This window comes from Microcebus murinus, chromosome 27, assembly GCF_040939455.1.
Source record: "Microcebus murinus isolate Inina chromosome 27, M.murinus_Inina_mat1.0, whole genome shotgun sequence".
Taxonomy (NCBI): Eukaryota; Metazoa; Chordata; class Mammalia; order Primates; family Cheirogaleidae; genus Microcebus; species Microcebus murinus.
In genome coordinates this window covers 13,663,782-13,679,995 of record NC_134130.1, presented here as the reverse complement: position 1 = coordinate 13,679,995, position 16,214 = coordinate 13,663,782, and the positions used below count along the sequence as shown (strand labels likewise).

Genomic DNA, 16,214 nt, shown 5'->3' with positions numbered 1-16,214 from the left:
TGGCTCAGGGGCCATACTGCTTACTTTCTAAGCTTCCTACCAGTAAAAAGAATATCTGACTTAAAGTAATTAAAATGTTTATTATAATGGGAAAAATCCTCTGTGCTCATAAATAATGACCCCACTTCTCAGTGGACTATATTGGGGCCTCCTGGGATGAGATGTATTTGCTTCCTGCCACCATTAATCTGTAAATGCAGTCACCACTTAGACCTCATCAGTCCTCTCCTTCCCCTTCATTGATCCCTCTGGAATTAGATTGTAGCTTGAATAAGGTCAAAATTAGGATACTTTTCCCCCAGGAAAAATACAGCAGTTGTTATTTCAGTGCTTTAACATTTAAGAATCAAGCTTAAGAGTAGTTTCTTTAGATAGACTAGAACATACATTTCTATCATAGAATCCACAATCTACTAAAATAGTGCTTACTGTTTTTCAGTGTGGTTGTTAGTTTCTTCTGCACAAAAACCAGGACACAGAGTGGTCTCTTGTGAAACCACAGTAGATTGGATGTTTAAAAGCTTGCATCTAACTCCTGGCACATAATCCTAGTGAGTTGCTGTTAGAACGTGGATAAATCACTGAACTTTTAACTTTCTTTATTGTCAAATGGGGACCATATTCCTTACCACTTTCCTCACTGTCATCTTATAAAAGTAAGATAATAGACCCAGGGCTTCTATTTTGTTTATCAGGATCCATCCAATAATCATTGCCTTTTCTTCAAAATAGTGTCAGAAAGGATGGAATGAATTCTCCAACTTGTCTAAATTGAAGAAAACTCATCCTTTGAGTCAGTCAGAATGTTGCTTTGGGAGTTTTCACAAGTCCAATTACATACTTGTTTCCTTTCTCCAGTGAGGTTGTCTTTGAGGGTCGGAAATGTTTATTCTGTTTCTCTGATAACTTTCAGAAGTACCAAGTACAGTAGGCAAAGGACACTCAATAAATGCTTAACTACCATGCAGGGGTTTGCGAATGCTGAACATCTCATTTTATATTTTAAACTTCTACATTAGCTATTAAAGCCAAACGTTAAGGAAAAAGTAGGAAACAAACAGTTATTTTTTTGCCAGCAGCGGATTGTGTAAAAGCTAATGTGTTTTCACTTGCCTATTTTGATTTACTCATTTTAAAAAATTTTCTGTATCACTGTTAGTCCTATACTGGCAAATATGCCTTCATTAGCTAAAAGCAAAGAATAGAATGAACACCAAGTCTCACATCGCCATCCTCCTTATTAGAGAAAGGAGAAAATGAGAGTTCTTCCGCTTGAAGAGCTACCAAAGAAAGTAAGTGGAGTGGCTCAAAAACAATAGTTTTCCCCCAAATCAGGTGATTGACGCTGTGAGCACATTTGCTCCGTGACTGAGCAGTGGTTTACTAAGTAACAGAACTCTTACAGAAAGTGTAGAATCCTGCACTTCCAAAACTGTGCTCGATTTCCAGGTCAGCCTGATGAAATGAGGCCTAACCACGGCGGGCTGTGCAGGGAGCAGAAGTAGGCCTGGTTTTCTCATCTGAGGACTCGCTGTGTCGAGGACTCCAGGCCTTTGTACGCACTGAGGTGCTTTGGGACCGAGTCAAGAGGTGAGGGAACAAAAAATGAAACGTGTTCTCTTTTGTTTGTGGACACTTTTTTTTTTTTTTTTTTTTTTTGAGACAGAGTCTCACTTTGTTGCCCAGGCTAGAGTGCCGTGGCGTCAGCCTGGCTCACAGCAACCTCAAACTCCTGGGCTCAAGCAATCCTACTGCCTCAGCCTCCCGAGTAGCTGGGACTACAGGCATGCGCCACCATGCCCGGCTAATTTTTTTGTATATATATTTTTAGTTGGTCAATTAATTTATTTCTATTTTTGGTAGAGACGGGGTCTCGCTCAGGCTGGTTTCGAACTCCTGACCTTGAGCAATCCTCCCGCCTCGGCCTCCCAAAGTGCTAGGATTACAGGTGTGAGCCACCACGCCCGGCCTGTGGACACTTTTTGTTTGTTTGTTCTCCTTAAGATGGCGCAGGAGCGGTAAAACCCTGCTTCACGCCGCGTCCTACAGGGTCCCTTGCCGCTGGGCTGTCCTTGGTAGTCACTGTGGTGAAGTAGTGTGGTGTGTGAGTCTTTGCCCCGCCGACGACGCTAGCTTTCGCCTGGCCCTCAAGGTGCGCGGGCGGACACGCGAGCCTTCTCCCTCCCCGTCGCCTGGGGCTTCAGGTGCTGTTTGCTCGCCGGCCAGCAGGAGGCGCCCCGCCCAGCCCGGTCGGGCGCCGTGAGGCCCACACAGCCACAGGGGGACTTCTATGATGTCGCCCCAAGTGCGGCTGCCACCCCCAGGCCGGAGGCCCACCCCCGGGCCCGAGGCCCACCCCCAGCAGAGGCCCAGGCCCAGGCCCGAGGCCCACCCCCAGCAGAGGCCCAGGCCCAGGCCCGAGGCCCACCCCCAGGCCCGAGGCCCACCCCCAGCAGAGGCCCACCCCCAGGCCCGAGGCCCACCCCCAGCAGAGGCCCAGGCCCAGGCCCGAGGCCCACCCCCAGCAGAGGCCCACCCCCAGGCCCGAGGCCCACCCCCAGGCCCGAGGCCCACCCCCAGCAGAGGCCCACCCCCAGGCCCGAGGCCCACCCCCAGGCCCGAGGCCCACCCCCAGCAGAGGCCCACCCCCCAGGCCCGAGGCCCACCCCCCAGGCCCGAGGCCCACCCCCAGCTGAGGCCCACCCCCAGCAGAGGCCCAGGCCCAGGCCCGAGGCCCACCTTCCAGGCCCGAGGCCCACCCCCAGCAGAGGCCCAGGCCCAGGCCCGAGGCCCACCCCCCAGGCCCGAGGCCCACCCCCCAGGCCCGAGGCCCACCCCCCAGGCCCGAGGCCCACCCTCCAGGCCCGAGGCCCAGCCCCAGCAGAGGCCCAGGCCCAGGCGCCCTTGACATTTTAAGTATAAAATAAATAAAGAGCTTTGCGTGTCTCAGAGCGAAGGGGAAGCCGAGGTGCTTCTGTCTGATCTGTAATCCGGGGGCGCTTTCCTGGCCGTCCCCCACTTCAGGGCGCGCTTTGCTGACACTCAGACTCAGGCCAACAGCCGATTACACTGAGTCGCCGGGTTTAGGTTTGTTGGGGTTTATTTTTAAGCAAATAAAATTCACACATTTCTCCCTGAAAATGTCTAACTCTTCACAATATTTCAATTCCCTCACAGAATTTCTATCCCTTAATTGAATGTAGGTCTGGAGAATTCTTTAGGGGATAATCGCATCCTTTAGAGGGCTTTATGCTGCTGAAACACCAAGAACTCGGTAGACTTTGCATAGCCAAGCAATTTTCTTTCTCGAAAACATAAATGGTAACGAAGTCAACAAGAAAACCAAATCCAAACAGGGTCAACTCAGGAGAAATTGAATGACCCTTTAAAAAATAAAATTTCATTTCTTAAAAATGTTGTTGATAGCAATAATTGATAGCTCTGTGAAGCACTTATTGCATGCCGGGCAATGCTTTTTTGTATTTTACATGTATTAATTCAATTGGTCTTTATCCAGCTCTGTGAGATTCATCCTATTGCTACCTCTTTTTACAGATAAGGAAACTGAAACAGAATTTGCCTAAAGCTGCTCAGCTAGCAAGTAGCAGAGCGGAAATTTAAACCTAGGAAGCCTCATTGCAAAGTACATGTGCTTAACTTGGCTGCCTGTTGATGACTAAGACAGTGAAAATACAATTCTTCCTTTCAACAGCTTTATTGTCCTGCTCCTGTAATTCCAGCGCCCCCTGTTCCCTTCTCTCCAAGACAGACTGCTCCTTTGTGGGCACCCTAGCTTCAAAATCTACATAGTTCTATGCAAAATAAATTAGCTATCCTGGCTGTGGGAATTATATAGATTTAAAAATACTCCATTGCAAAATTAACCTTAATCTCCACCTTTACTGGCCTTGTAAGAACTATGCAATGCTTCACAGCCCTGGCACTTTGTTTTTGTTTTGTTTTTTTTTTTGTTTTTTGTTTTTGTTTTGAGACAGAGTCTCACTTTGTTGCTCAGGCTAGAGTGAGTGCCATGGTGTCAGCCTAGCTCACAGCAACCTCCAACTCCTGGGCTCAAGCAATCCTACTGCCTTAGCCTGCCGAGTAGCTGGGACTACAGGCATGCACCACCTGTAGTGGCATGCACCAACTAATATATATATGTATATATGTATATATATATATATATATATATTAGTTGACCAATTAATTTCTTTCTCTTTATAGTAGAGATGGGGTCTCACTCTTGCTCAGGCTGGTTTCGAACTCCTGACCTCGAGCAATCCACCCGCCTCGGCCTCCCTGAGTGCTAGGATTACAGGCGTGATCCACCACACCCGGCCTAGCCCTGGCACTTTGATATTACAGTATGCCTCATGCTATGTCCATATATCTATCACGCCACCATCTGACTTCTACTCCATCCCTGGAAACATGCAGTGTTGCCATTCTGACTTTGTTGCTATAAACAGAGCATTGCCGTTGCTTCCCCCATGGCAGTGCAGACTAAATAAATAGTCAAGGCTACTCCATTTCTTCTTTTTAAAGTGAACTGTTTCTCTTCCATCAAAATTACTCTTACTGGGTTTTTCTCCAGAACTCCAATCCCATTTAATGGCTGTGTGTTTTCAGGACAAGTCAAGATCCCGAACACTTGTCCTGATCTTCTTGGCTTGGTGGCTTTTGGAAGTCATCAACCTCCTCCCACCCCCTCTTCGCTTCTGTGGCTCCAATTCTTTGCCTAGAGTTTCAGTGAATAATACCTGCCTCCCAGTGAGGATGCCTCTAATTGAAGGCCCTTCAAAGTTTACAAAATCTTTTTTTCTGCTCTATGAATGCCTCCTAGCATCATGGTGGCTCTGGATTCAGGAACATACGGAGTTAGTATGTGAGTGCTCTTCTCTCATTTAGGGTGAGAAATGCAAAAAAAAAAAAAAAAGAAAAGAAAACGAAAAAAACCACAGCTCTCCTGGAAGTACCATTTTTGAAGCAATCAGCGCAGGAGCCTGGAGCCAGGACCAGATGGCAGGCTTGACTCACCTTGACCTGAGATGTCGCTCTTCCAGCCGTGGGGGCCAGGCTAATAGTTCATCAGATGTCACCGTGTCTGATGGAGTGGGTAACTGTAGCCGGAGAGTATGAGCAGCAGCCCCTGCCATGATGGCCTTTTCTTTCTCCTCTTCTTTCTTCCTGAGGCCGGCAGGTAACCCATTCATGACCCGGAACACTCTCATTGCACTTTCTTGCGAAGTCAAGTTTGGTAAACACATTCAGCTGCAGGGAACTAGAGAGGGCGAGACACAAGGGCAAGAGACACAGAAGGAAGAGACCGCTGGACAGTTTTGGCGTCCAATTTTCCATTTTAATACGGTGTGGTCCTCAGGCTGGAACTGTTGACACGAAAGAGACATAGCAAAGGACACCATTTTCACTTATGTCACCTCACATCCTTTTCAGAATTTGCTAAATCTATTTTGCTTTTTTAAAAATCAGAACACGTTTTTTCTTTCTTTTTCTATGTAAATTTAAAAAAAAAGATTAGTTGAATTTCTTGGCAATCCAGTGTTTGTCAAACTAATGCTTCAAACTCATCAATAGCCTGTGATTTCAGGAGCCTGTGCTTGCTCCTGGCCCCAACACAAATGAGAATCTCCATCCACGGGTCTCTGCTCATATGCTTCCCCCACTAGAATTCTTTTCCTCATTTCTCCCTCCAGCTACTCCAAATCCTACCCTCTCTAGAATTCCCAGTGCAAGGGCCCCTTCCTGCTCTGAAAGGCTATATCTCTTCTCATCTCTCAAAGGAGTCACTGATTCCAACTGTAAGGGCAGTAACTAATATTTATCATCTACCTAATGCTCTTAGGCTTGGGTTTCCAATTTACTCTTTTTAACCTTTTCATTAAATGTTGACTAGCTATCAAGAAACTATAAGATAGACATAATATACACAGAACACAATGTATTCCCATAAAGCAGTCGATCTTAATAAAAGAACACACCGCTCACTTTGAAATTTCTATGCTTTCTTCCTTCCCATCCTCCTCCCTCTCTCCTGAAAAAATCCATGACTCTGAATTTTCAATTCGTAATTCCCTTACTTTTCTTTGTAATTTTACCATATGCAGTCATTCCCTAGTATCCATGCAGAATCGATTCCAGGATCCCTCAGGATACCAAAATCTGAGGATGCTCAAGTCTCTGATACAAAATTGTGTAGCATTTGCATACAGCCTGTGCACATTCTCAGGTACACTTTAAATCATCTCTAGATGACTTGTAGTACCCAATACAGTGGAAATGCTGTGTAAATAGTTGTTATACTGGATTGGTTTTTTATTTGTATTGTTTTTATTATTCAATTGCTATTTTTATTTATTTAGTTTTAAATATTTGATCTGTGGCTGGTTGAATCCATAAACGTGGAAATACAGATATGGAGAGCAGACTGTGTATTTGTGTCCCGTAACAATATATTGTTTGGCTAGAATGTTTGTATATTTTATGCATGTATTCGTCTGGGACTGCTTTTTATATTTCTAAGATTTACCCATGTTATTACATGTGACTGTAATTCATTCATTTGATTGCTTATTCTACCCTAGTGTATAAATGTCCTTCAATTTTCTAATCCACTCTCCCCTTGATGGACATGTGGGTTGTTTCCTTTTGTTTGTTTGCTATTATGAACTGTGTCACTATGAACATTCTTATGCATAGCCCCTAGACACAGATCCAAGAATTTCTCTAAACTGGAATATTTACCTAAGGGTGGACACTGGGTCATAGTATGTGTACATCTTTGATTTTACTGGATAATGTCCAACTCTAGGTTCCAATAACTAGTGGACAGGAGCGACCAACAGTGATTATTCTGGACAAGTGTTATTATCCAATTAAATGATTTTTTCCAATCAAGAAGGTGTGAAGGGTTTTTCATTGTGATTTGAACTTGTATTTCCTGATTACTAATGAGGTTGGAAACTTTTCATGTTTATTAGCCATTCATGTTTCCTCTTGTGTAAAGTGTCTGTTCAAGTCTTTTGCTCATTCTTTTCATACTATGTGGTTGGTCCTTTTCTCATTGATTCAGAGAAATTCTTTATATATTCTGGATAGAAATCTTTCGTCAGTTACCAAAGTTACAGATACTTTCTCGGAGTTTTTGATTTGTGTTTTCTCTTTTTTTATGGTGTTACTTCACTAATCAGAAGTTTATCTTTTTAAATTAATTAAATATATGAATCCTTTCCCTTATGATTTACTTTTTTTCACAAACATTTAAAAAATTCTTGCCTAATCAAAGGTGATAAGAATATTTTCTTTTAGATATTCTTTTTTATAAGTTGCCTAGTTTTATCTTTCATATTTAGATCTTTAATCTAACTAGTATTGATATTTTAAAAAATTAGCTCAATGCTATATATTGAGCTCCATAATAAATCAAATTTTCATGTGAGTCTCTTCCTATTTTATTTATAGGGTCAGTTTTTCTAAGTGACAATAACTTGTGTACCATTCAATATAATTTTCTATTAATTATTGACATTTGGTTTAGCACTGTCCTCTATTTCCCTCTTATTTTTCATTGAGTGTCTTGATTATTCTTGAACTTTTTTCTTCCACACAAATTTTAGAATCTACTTGTTCTGTTACACACAAACACACACAGATGCAAACAGAGTTGTTGAGATTTTGATTAGAGTTGTATTAAATTTATAGATTAAGTAGGGGGAAATTGATATCTTAATAATACTGAGTTTTCCAGGCCACAAAGGAGATATGGAATATCTCCTCATGTATTTAGTTTATCTTAAATGTCTTTCAATTAAGTAAGTTTTATAATTTCCTCTCTGAAAGTCTTATACATTTTTATTAGAATTATTCTTAAGTACTTCATATATATTTTTTATTATACCTTGCAAATGTTATGTTATTATAAATGGTATACTTTTATTAAATTACATTTTCTAACCATCTGTTGCAAATTTAAAAGATATTTTGCCTAAGATTAGATGTATTGGTTTGTTGAATTGTTGATAAAATTTTGTTGGTAAAACTATGTATTCCTGGTGTTTTCTTTGTAGGAAGATTTTTCAACTGCTGATTACATTTCTTTAAGATTGTAGGACCACACACGATTTCTATTTCTTCATGATTTTCTTAAGCAAGTTATGTAGGAATTTCTCATTTTGTCAAAATTTTCACATTTATTGGCATACAGTGTTTCTAATATTCTCTCATTAGCTTTTTAAAATCTATAGTTTCTGTAATGTCCCCTCCCCAAATTTATATTCCCACTTCTATTTATTTGTCCTCTTTCCCTCAATCAAGTTTGCCAACAGTTTGTTAATTTCATTGGTCTTTTGAAGGAATCAATATTTTTGATCTACTTATTGAATGCCTTTTATTTCATTAATTCCTACTCTTTATTTCCTTTCTTCTACTTTCCTTTAAATTATTTTTTCTATTCATTTTCTTTGTTATGTGAGCTTGACTCATTAATTTTCCATCATTCTTTTTTACTATAAGTATTTAAGCTATAAATTTCCTTCTACATTCCACTTTGATTAAATTCCACAAGTGTTGATAGGTAGTATTTATCACTCCACTATAATAGTTTCTAAATTCCCTAATAATTACTTCTTTGACCCATGAGTTATTTAGAATTGTGTTTCTTAATTTTCATGTATATGGATTTTTTTTTTTTTTTTTTTTTTTTTGAGACAGAGTCTCGCTTTGTTGCCCAGGCTAGAGTGAGTGCCGTGGCGTCAGCCTAGCTCACAGCAACCTCAAACTCCTGGGCTCGAGTGATCCTTCTGCCTCAGCCTCCCGGGTAGCTGGGACTACAGGCATGCGCCACCATGCCCGGCTAATTTTTTATATATATATCAGTTGGCCAATTAATTTCTTTCTATTTATAGTAGAGACGGGGTCTCGCTCTTGCTCAGGCTGGTTTCGAACTCCTGACCTTGAGCAATCCGCCCGCCTCGGCCTCCCAAGAGCTAGGATTACAGGCGTGAGCCACAGCGCCCGGCCATGTATATGGATTTTTTCCTAGTCATCTTTTTGTTACTGATCACCAACTTTATTGCCTTATGTTACAATACCATCTGTTTATTAATCTTTTGAAATGTGTTGAGATTTGTTTATAGCACAGGAGGTGTTAAATTCTTGTAAATGTTCCAAGTAAGCTTTAAAATAATGTATATTCTTCAATTGTTGGGAATATTGTTTCATAAATATCTGTTAGGTCGAGTTTGTTAATTGTATTGATACAATCTATTATATCATTAATCATTCTTTTGGCCTACTTAGTATATTAGTTTCTGAGAGATATGTTATATCTTCCCACTATGAAAGTATTTGCATATTTTTCTTTATATTTCTTTCCATTTTTGCCTCATATATATTGAAGTTATATTACTAGATGTATACTATGTTATTATACAATTGCTGGTGACCTGAACCATGTATTATTTATTATGAAGTGATCTCTTTATCTCTAGTAATGTTTTTTACCTTAAAGTCTATTTTGTCTAATATTAATATAGCTACCCTAGCTTTCTTTTAGATAGTAATTTTCTAATATATCTTTTTCCATCTTTTCATATTCTTTCTGTATCCTTCTTATATTCTTATGCTTTAGTAAAATTCACATAGCTATTTAATCCAGTCTATCTTATCTTTTAATTGTAGCATTTAGTTTATTTATATTGATTGCAAATACTGATATATTTAAAGTTATTTCAACCATATTCTTTTGTGCTTTATATTTACCACATTTATCCTGACACTCCTTTGTTTATGTTTTCCTTTTTTTCCTGCTTTCTTTTGGGTTATTTTGTTTCTTTTCACTTTTTTTTCCTTCTGCAAGTTTTAAAGTTGTACCTTTTATTTCAACTATTTTAGAGATTATCTTAGAAACTTTATCCCAGTCTAAAGTTAATATCTCCCTTCCTCCTGATCAATGCAAAGATCTTAAAACACTGTAACTTTACTCTCCTCATCACTTATATGATGCTTTTATTTGTATGTGGATTTTTTTCTTTTTTGTGTGTGTGGGTTTTTTAGTTGACAAAATTGGACATAGTTATGGTGCACAATACGGTGTTTGAAATACACATACACTGTGGCACAATTGCAGGAAACAGGGAGTCACAGTGATCACTCTAAAGACAAAAGGTTTGATCCCAAAGAATTCAATGTAATGCAATGACTGTGAACAGTTTCGCTGAGTAGGATTAAGATATTGCAGGTGGAGTGATTCTCCAGGATGGCTCTTCAGTGCCCAAGGGGGGGGGCTGCTTGAGGGAGAGGAAGACTGAGTAGTGCCTGCAAGAGATGTCTTTGGCCTGCTTGCCAGACTTGAGGTTAAAGTCACACAGCCAGCTGGGGCCACCCTTTCCCACTCGGGGCCTGGGGACCACTCATCAATGCTCTACGAAGGCTTCTTCTGCTGCCCCATTGTTTGCTTTTGTTTCCTGTAGCTGCTTGTCCTGTCTCCCAGACCATTCTTCTACCTCCTTCATTGCTTTTTCTTTCCACTTTGCCTCTTGCCTCTGAGAAGTGGTCTCAAGGGCTTCCAAGGGTTTGCTCTTCTCTCCACTTAAGGATACTTTTAGGCTCCAATTGCAATTTTTAATTGACCTAATTAACAATATAATACCTTACTTATCATTTTTTGTGGTGAGAACACTTAAAATGTGCTAATTTAGCAATTTGCAAGCATATAATACATTGTTACTAGTATTAACTGTAATCACCACGTTGTACGCTAGATCTATTGAACTCATTTCTCCTGTCTAATTGAAACTTTGTATCCTGTGACCAGCATCTCCCCAATCCCCACCCTGTTACCCCTCGGCCCCTAGTAACCACCACTTTCCTCTCAGCTTCTATGAGTTCAACTTTTTAAGATTTCATAAGTGAAATCATATGGCATCGGTCCTCCAACTTCATCCACGTTGTTGCAAATGACAAGATTTCCTTCTTTTTTAAGACTAAATAGTATTCCATTGTGTATATACACGGCATTTTCTTTATCCATTCATCCGTTGATGGAAACCTAGGTTGACTCCCATCTTGGCTATTGTGGATGATGCTGCCATGACCATGGGAGTGCAGACATCTCTTCGATACCTTGTTACTGTTGTAGCTTTATAGAATACAATGTTTGTTTAGATTCAGCCAATCATCTACCATTCTTGTTCCTTATTATTTCTCCTTGAATCTCAAGACCTTCACCTGTGATCACTTTCCTTCTGTCTAAAGTGCATAATTTAGAAATTTGTTGAGTAAGGATCTATTGATGCTTATTTTAAAATATCTTTATTTTGAGGGATGTTTTCTCCAGCATAATGAAGATATCTTTTCACTGTCTTCTTGTTTCCATTGTTGCTTTTAGGTAACCAACTATAAATCCATTATTGTTTCTTTGAAGGTAAGCTGCCTTTTTTCTCTAGCTGCTTTAAAGATCTTCCGTGTCTTTGGTGTTCTCTAGTTTCACTATGATATTTCTAGATATGGATAATTATTGGTTTATTCATCTTGCCTGGGGATCATGGTAATTTGATTACAGTTGGCCCTCTGTATTCATAGGTTCCACATTCATGGATTCAACCAAGCTCAGATCGAAAATATTTGAAAAGGAAAAAAATAAAAATTAACTATACAACAATAAAAATAAGACAAATAAAAATATAGTATAACAACTATTTCCATAGCATTTACATCGTATTGATATTATAAATAATCTAGAAGTGATTTAAAGTGTACAAGAGAATATGTAAATACTACACCATTTTATATAAGGGACTTGAGCATCCTCAGATTTTGGTATTTGAACTGGATCCTGGAACCAGCCTCATGTGCCTATGGAGAAATGGCTGCATTTCTTTCTCTTATTCCAAAGGTTCTCAATCATTATCTCTCCAAACATTTCTTCTGTCTCTCTCTCTTCTCCCCATCTAAGACTCAGATTAGACATATGTTAGGCCACTTCCACCAATCATTTCTTGTTTTTTAACCTCTCTTTTTTTATCTTCTACCCCTAAGTCTTTTTCTGTTGAATTCTAGTGATATATTCTGATTTATAACCCAATTCAAAAATTCTGTCTCCAGCTAGAGCTAATATTTTAGCAAATCATTCATTGAATTTTTAAATTTTAATTATTATGTTTCTTATTTCTAGGAATTATATTTGAATTTTTACTCAATCTGCTTATACCTTCTCTATAGTTTGTTGCTGTTTACTTGTATCTTTTAACACACTCATTCAGCTCTTTAAACATATTAAACATATATATTTTATAGTATGTATCTGGTAATTCCATTATCTAAAATCTTTATGGATCTGATTTTACCCTCTGTTGTTTCTTCTTTCATTCATAATTTCTTTTCACCGTATATATTTTGTGAGATTTGACCAGGAGTTCATACTTATTGGTATTTTATAGGTAGAAATTCTTTGAAGCTTAGATTGAAGTCAGATTCCTTTAAAGAGGATTATGTTTAATTCTACCAGTTAACTGAGAACACTACTAACCTAAGGCCATTTTAAAATAATTTATTTCAAATTAATTATCAATTAGAGGTCTTATGGACCTTGTGGCTTCAAATTCTCAAGGGAAAAATTTTTATTCCCTTTCATGAAACAGCATGTCTTGCCACAGACAATTTTCCCAGGAGATAAGGGGAAAGGATGAGGATTTATTTTCAGCTCACACTTACACTAAAGGGGGCAAATTTTTAGGATCTCGGTTTTAGGAAGGGGGCAGTCTCCACTTAACTCCTGCCTTGCGTAGGCCTTTGGTTCTATTTTTTATCCTTCTGCCCTCCAAGATAATAAAAACCAAATCTGAGGTTCCCAGAGTTTGGCAAATATGCTCAAGGCCAAGGCTAGCTTTGTGCTGCCGTTAACTTTCCAGGTTCCAGCTTTTACTCGGTTTTTGTTTTCTGAGTAGTGCACCCTTTCTTGTCATTTCATTGATACATTTTAGAGATTTAAAACCGTTTTTCCAGCATTTTTAATTGTTTCGAGCGAGTGTGTTGGTCTCAGTTAGTCTTTTTTTTTTTTTTTTTTGTGAGACAGAGTCTCACTTTGTTGCCCAGGCTAGAGTGAGTGCCATGGCCTCAGCCTAGCTCACAGCAACCTCAAACTCCTGGGCTCAAGCGATCCTCCTGCCTCAGCCTCCCGAGTAGCTGGGACTACAGGCATGCGCCACCATGCCCGGCTCATTTTTTCTATATATATTAGTTGGCCAATTAATTTCTTTCTGTTTATAGTAAAGACGGGGTCTCGCTCTTGCTCAGGCTGGTTTTGAACTCCTGACCTTGAGCAATCCGCGCACCTTGGCCTCCCAGAGTGCTAGGATTACGGGCGTGAGCCACCGCGCCCGGCCTCCAGTTAGTCTTCAGTACTGCTAGAAATAGAAGTCTACTCTCTTAGGTTTTTGGATGACTTAGAAGTTGCCTCCTTTTTCTCCCTTTTTATGCAGTTTTAAAAGGCTAACAACTAACTATCTGTTACCCAAGAATATCTCTCTGAGCCTCACACTTGCCTTACTCTCCCATCAGATTTCTCTTTCTCCTTTTGCTTCCTATGTCTTCTGCCAATCAGTGCAAGAGCCAGTATGTGAGGGCTTGTCTCCGGGGTTGCTCGGAGGATGATGAAAAGGTAGGAAAGACTGGATTGTCATTGCTGGTGCCTGATTAGGGAAATATATTTTAGGTGTTGTACGTTGGAGACCAGAATACATTTTCCCATAGAAACAATGTGATAAACTATTTTGAATGTAAATTATAAAAAGTCTTTTTAGAATAATTATCCAAGTACATATGAATTAAATAGGCTCTGCGGGCTTGCTTATGACTCTAACCAATCATTAATTGGATTCAAACACAAATAATTTTAGTGGAGCTGTTGAAATACAATTGTGTGTGATATGCCTTGTATGGTTAATTAATTTTTTAATGTATTTGTGTCTCTTCCTTCTAGTTAGATTGTAAACTTTCTGACAGTATAGACTACCTCTTATACTTCTTTATGCCTCCCCACATCTTCTGACTTGGGGATTCTGGTAGTGGCCAATAGACTGTAGAATACATTTGGAGTCATTTATTTTCTCTGACTTGCTCACTAATAGAGGTACTAATTGTCCAGTGAAAAAGACTCCAATACAGATGCCAAAAGAAATGGGGGCTTTGAATAATTCAGTGGTTTTCTTATTTTTCATAATGGCTGATCTGTGGATTACCCTATAACTTAGCCACTCAACTAAATTCTTGGTTACCAACAGAACAGAAGGATTCACATGTTGAAATGAAACACAGAACCATGAACACATGACCATTTAGCTATGGGTGGACATGTGTGCCTTAGAGTGTATGATTCTAACTTTGTTAGGTATCTAATGTTATTCTAGAGTTATCTGTTTGTGTGTTTGATTGCTTTTCCTATGCCCTTTATTATTTTTTAAGAAAAAAATATATAAGGGGGATGTTCAAATAGAAGAAATAATCCATAGGTTACAAAACATATTGGGAAACTTCCATTATTCAACTGTAGAAACAATGCTCAGTTGCAGTTCACAGAATGCCACGGTTCAGAGGAGCAAAACTGATACGTGCTGAAATTGAAAAAGTTTCTTTTCTAAATGAAGTTTACCAAAATTTCCAGCAGAACTGTTGCCTGAAGGAAAGTTCCTGGACTCCAGCCTCTGTCACGCCTGACAATGCGCCACACGAGTCTGGGCAGATGGCTGGATTCCAAAGCCTGCCTCATGTTACAGTGTTTTCTTCCTGTTGTCTCCCCTGAATTCCACAGGGAAAAGGGAAAATGCCATGACTTTCAAAAAAGCATCTTCAGTACATTTTGTGGAGTCCCAAGTAGTCAACATTAATTATCTTGGAAATCTATTCTTCTTTTTAAGAAGTTTTTCTTGGTTAAAATACAATTTCTTATTGTGGGCAGTATGATTTATCTTCCTCACTATCTTCATAGCTAGAAATACAAAATAGGAGATGCATTTACATCTTTTCCTAGACTTTTGCTACGTTCTCTGTCTCAAAGTATGGTAACATTCAAGGGGTTTTTTTTGTTGTTTTTTTGTGTGTGTGTGTTTTTTTTTGAGACAGAGTCTCGCTTTGTTGCCCAGGCTAGAGTGAGTGCCATGGCATCAGCCTAGCTCACAGCAACCTCAAACTCCTGGGTTCAAGTGATCCTTCTGCCTCAGCCTCCCGAGTAGCTGGGACTACAGGCATGCGCCACCATGCCCGGCTAGTTTTTCCATGTATTTTCAGTTGGGCAATTAATTTCTTTCTATTTATAGTAGAGCTAGGGTCTCGTTCTTGCTCAGGTTGGTTTCAAACTCCTGAGCTCAAACGATCTGCCCACCTCAGCCTCCCAGAGAGCTAGGATTACAGGCGTGAGCCACCGCACCGGCCTCAGTTTTGAGCTATGGCGAGGCATAGCTGGGACTCATTCTTAACACCACTCACATCTATCCAATGCCAGTACCACTTAGCTCCTAAACAGCCCTCAAGTCTGTCCAGTTCTCTACATCTCTAATACTACCACTCGGGCTTAAAGTCTTGACATCTATCACCTGGATTATTGCAATAAGTACCTAACTGATCTACCTACAGTGACCTCCCCTCAGGCCCCCACCCCAATATGCACTACAGTCCAAACAGTGATTTTTTTTGAATGCAAATCTGGTCATGGTCCCACCAGTAGTTTCCTATGGCTCTTAGAGTCAAGATACAATCCCTTACCTGGCACACACCTGCACGATCCTGCTGACTGCTCCAGCCTTGTGTCATATCAACTTTCTCCTTTTACCTCTAGATCAGCCAACGTGTCACCCTTTCATTCCCTCCATGTTTCTGTCTATGTATGGCCGTTCCCCACCGTCTTGACTTCACTAACCCACACTCCTCTGTCAGAGCATAATTGAAGCATCGCGACCTCAGAGACGCCTCCCTTGACCTGCCTGGGCTGTACCCCAGTGAGTAGGTAAAGTCCTGCCATTTGCCCTCGTGGAAACACTCTCTCACCTCTCTGTCCCAGCACTCAGACGAAAGGGAGACACTTACGATCCTGTGCACCACGACTTGGGGTTTTGAGTGAGGAAACGTAAGCAAAGAAGTATATTTATTGTGCAATCAGCTTCTAAAATTCAAGCCAATATTTCTAAACCACACAAGAAATATAC

At 40.1% G+C, this 16,214-nt stretch overlaps 1 protein-coding gene across 6 annotated transcripts in view; it reads left to right on the top strand.

Annotated features, from left to right (window-relative positions):
• Positions 1-16,214, top strand: part of ALPK1 (alpha kinase 1) — a 107,798-nt gene that overhangs the window by 25,102 nt on the left and 66,482 nt on the right. The window contains exon 3 of one of the 6 annotated variants that reach the window (XM_075998245.1): positions 11,405-11,440. The exons of the other annotated variants lie outside the window; for them this stretch is intronic. The gene's annotated coding sequence lies outside the window, so the exon portion shown is untranslated. The remainder of the gene's footprint in view (positions 1-11,404; positions 11,441-16,214) is intronic. 6 annotated transcript variants of the gene reach the window in all.